The sequence below is a fragment of the Corylus avellana genome, chromosome ca5 (assembly GCF_901000735.1).
Source record: "Corylus avellana chromosome ca5, CavTom2PMs-1.0".
NCBI lineage: Eukaryota > Viridiplantae > Streptophyta > Magnoliopsida > Fagales > Betulaceae > Corylus > Corylus avellana.
This window is the reverse complement of record NC_081545.1, coordinates 28643978-28648249: the sequence shown is the minus strand read 5'-3', so window position 1 is coordinate 28648249 and position 4272 is coordinate 28643978. Positions and strand designations below refer to the sequence as shown.

The 4272-nt window shown below is 30.8% G+C and overlaps 1 long non-coding RNA gene across 1 annotated transcript; it reads right to left on the bottom strand.

Moving 5' to 3' along the window:
- Nucleotides 1-2311: 2311 nt before the first annotated feature.
- On the bottom strand, nt 2312-3461 carry LOC132183360 (uncharacterized). The gene is made up of 2 exons (XR_009440401.1): nt 3325-3461; nt 2312-2719 (listed from the first exon to the last, which is right to left on the bottom strand). It is a non-coding gene; the product is annotated as an uncharacterized LOC132183360 (long non-coding RNA).
- Between the last annotated feature and the right edge of the window lie 811 nt (nt 3462-4272).

Sequence of the window (4272 nt, the reverse complement as noted above, 5' to 3'; positions counted from 1 at the left end):
ATGTTGAGCTCTATTTATTAAAAATAAGATTTTAAGATAAATAGTAACTTAACATTTCTCCATTTAGATTGAAAATATCTATACATATGTTTGTGTTTTATACGATTGTGTCATTAATTACATCATCCTTGGTTTTCGTGGTTTTTCTTAGGGGAAACCAATGACATTTTCTGAGTTTTACAATTTGAAATATTGAAGCAATGTCTATTATATAATGAGTATTTGCTGTAAAGTTAATGATTTCTAGATTTGGTGCTCTTCTAGCGAGCGAGATAATTGAGAATTATTCATTAATTTACGGAATATTGCTGCGGCTTTTTTCAAAATTTAAATTATTTTTATATTTCAAGGTGCATGCATGCATGCGTGGTATTTGTTGTTTCACTGGTATGGAACTTTCCTGTCGCGTAACTAGAATTAATATTCATATATAGTAAGATGATGTGGAATTTATTAATTATTTTGATCATTTCATCTTAATATCTATCTTTTAGTAAAAATTTTGATACCCCTAGCATTTTTCGTTGAAAAAAATACAATAATTATTTTACTACACATGCCAAATTAAAGATAAAATCGAGTCAGTCAGCACAGGAAGCCAAAATGATGTAATTGGGTGAAATTCACTTTGAAAAGTCCTGCTTATAATTGAAAAGGAAGAGAAAAATAGAGGCGCATGAAAATAAATTAGTAATAGAAAATATCTAAGTGGTCCGATTCAGACAATCTGCTACCACAATTTAATGCGTTTGATTCTTGTTCATGAAACACAATATGGTAATTGTCATGCTAAAAGACAGGAGATTTCATTGAAAGAGCAATATTGACTCATTCAAGCCAATGTGTAAAATCAAGCAATAGTATCCTCAAAACAGTTTCTAAGTACGAAGGAAAATGAAATTGGCCTTCCATATCCCACACATAACGTCGAAGATAACAATTGAAAAAAAAAAGTTCTAATTAAAGACAAGAGGAAGCCAATTTTTAAGTCTTCTATCTGATTTTTAATGTAACTCTTCTTTTTAATTAATATATATATATATATATAATATTTATTTCATTCACTATTTTTGAAATCTTGTTTTTTCTAGTATTCAAATTTAGAATGCCCAAGTGCTAATTGAGATCTCATTAACAGTATGTTCTCAACAAACTAAAAGATTAGAAGTAGTTATAATTTTTTTTAGGAAAAAATAAAATTTAGTTCTTAGAGTTTCATGAGATCTTAAAATATTTTCAATTCGGATAATTATATTCATGGTTGTAATTAATGCTTTTGTTTTTTATTCTTAAGACAAATTCATTAACAAACAACTCAAAACTCCAAGACACTTCTCAACACACAACACTTTTTAAATGCTCTTCCTTAACAGCAATAAAGTCTCGTAGGCCTTCAATATATATATATATTTGAGAAAAGGCCTTCAATATTTTAGTGGTCATGTTAATTAGCTCATGATTAATTAGTAAAGTCATCTCATCGTTACGTTACGTACATAGTCACAGATATTCCAAAAGGAAATCGATCAAGAAAAAAAATAACAAGATCACTCATGAATCAACCGGAAGCTTTGGATAATATTTCTATAAAAAAACATGCCTTCCTCTTAAGATTTATGAAAGAATCATTCATCGAAAAAAAAAAAAAAAAAAAATTCAGAAGTAATGAAAAATATTAAAAATGATTTACAAAAAAATTCTTAAAAATGAACTTGAAATAGAAAGATTGACTTAACCAATACTTCCTCTTAGATCAGCAAGTCTCTTTTTATTTTGTTCTTTACATTCGAATTAATGGTGTTTATGATCTGCAATTCTACCACACAAACTATTAAAATGTTTCGAGTTAATTACCCCATAAATCAGATTTGTCCGTAATTTTGGACGAGATTAGTCTCGAGTCCAATCACATGTATATCAAGCTCCTTTTTAATGGTATATGATCATATATATATATAAGGCAACACAATTCACTCTTTATAATTATTATCTTGCTAATTTAGGGTTGGTCTTGTTAAAAAAACTTGTCGTTTGGGATTCTGTAAAGGAAAAGCCTATCACTAGAAATTCCATGGGTTGGCTACCTTTGGTGCGCAGTTACTGTTTTAACACAACAGTACATATAAATTAAAGTCCTTTTCATTTATATTTTTTTAGATTTTTTATAAATACCACTTATGAGTTGTTTATTATTGTCCATTTTTTTCCAATAATTACGGCCTCAAAATAATTTCTCTAAGTTATAACTTGAACTTTGTGAGAAGGTAGATAAAGAAAAGTACATAGAATTGTAATAAAGTCCATCCCTTAAATAAACCAACTGACTCTGTCAGCTCTTTTATTTTGCATACAATATTACATCAAACGGTAGAGGTTCTTAGAGTTCATTAATTATTGCCAAAAAAAAAAACGGTAGGTTTAATTTCTTCTGAGTGCACATCAAAGCAATCAGAATAATGAAGCCCCAAAAACCATATATATATATATACAATAGACAAAACCTACTTCTTAACCACTGGACGACAGAGTAGATATGAGCAACCTCATCATGCCTTATTGCTCAACCACATGCTGCTTCAGGGCTAGCAATTACGCTTGTACGGGCCACATGATTTAGGTGGCGGTGGCTTTGAGGGGAGACAATTCCTATAAGAGATGCTACCACATTTCACTGCTGGCTTGTTTGGATTCTTGGTTCCAACTGTAATGGGGGTTTTCGCTGCACCATTATTAAAGTATTGATTAAATGATTAAATTTATTAATTCTCATCAACTTAAGCTTTGGGGATAAATGATGATTTTAACATGGTATCCTGAGTCATTTACTCTCATTTCAATTAAATATTTTATATGTTGTGCCCCAAATAATAAAAAAGAATTTGAGTCTAGACATGAGTAAGTGTTAATTAAAGTATTGATTAAATGATTAAATTTACTGATTTTTACTGGCTTAAGATATGATCATGGATAAAGACATCATAATATAACCAATCTGAAGAAACTAACAAGGAAAAACTCGGTACACAACAATTAATAAAACTAGTGTTCCATAATCCCAAAAGTGAAAGACTAAAGTGTGCCTAATTACTATTTGGTTAGAATCTATCAGTTTAAGAGCAAGAAAACTCGTTTTAATTCAAAGAATTCATCATATATAGACCGATTAATGGTGGAAATAATTAAGCAATATATATTATAAAAAAAGAAAAAGAAAAAAAAACGAGCAACAACTATGTAAAATCTAACACAGACAAAGAACATGAACATCAGAATTACAAGTAAAATTCAAGGCAAGTATGGAGTGGAATAGAGCGATAATCTCACCAGCTAATTCTCTAGCTAAAACTGAAGAAGGATTAATGAAAAGTGTGGACACCAAGAGAAGGCAGATAAGTAGAATGGCCTTCATTTCGGAAGTTGATACTGCAAACCTTCTCTTCTTTGCTCTTATTTATAGACCATCAAAGTGTGTGTGTCTAATGGATTGATGGATACAGTAGAACAACGACAAATGAAGTAGGATACAGGAAATTGCCCAAAACAAAGCAGTGGAATATAGAATATAAAGTAGAAAAGTCTTATACATAAAGCAGACCACATAAATTAAATAAAATAACAAGTAAAAGATTGGTAGATAATGACTAAATGAGTAATTGGTTGAGTTTTGATTGGCACCATCCACTCCCATGGACGACTCTTGTTGTTATTGTAATTTGAAAATTTGAAAAGTCTTTTTTGAAGTAATATTGTACGTAGAATATGCTCCTATTGCATGTTTGACTGCGAGTCTTCAATATGGCCATAGAATTTTGCAAACATACGTTATAAAAATATCCCACTTGTCGAATCAAACACTCAAACGCCAAGTCTCCGGTCCTAAAATATAATACGTTTGGTTGTTTAGCCAGAAAACACAAGGCCCGGCCTCCTACAAAAAGTACCCCACATTGATGCTGAAATGTAGAGGAAATTTCATTGAAGGTACACCTGTTCTATGGGCTTTTCCTCCTAATTTCCGCTAGCTATGGGCTTGATTTTACCAAAGAATCATAATGAGAACGTAAATTCCCAACGATTTATGTGTTGGGGAGTCCGTTTCTTATTTTGTACGTGCTGAAGCAATTTATATAGCATAGACTGAAGCATGTAAAATAAAAAGGCACCACTTAATTAGCTACTTTAGGTACGTACATGCGAAAAATCCCACGTAAGATGTACGTGATGTCATTTTCATTTACTTAGATAGCAATTAGTAACGGAAAGTGTTAATTG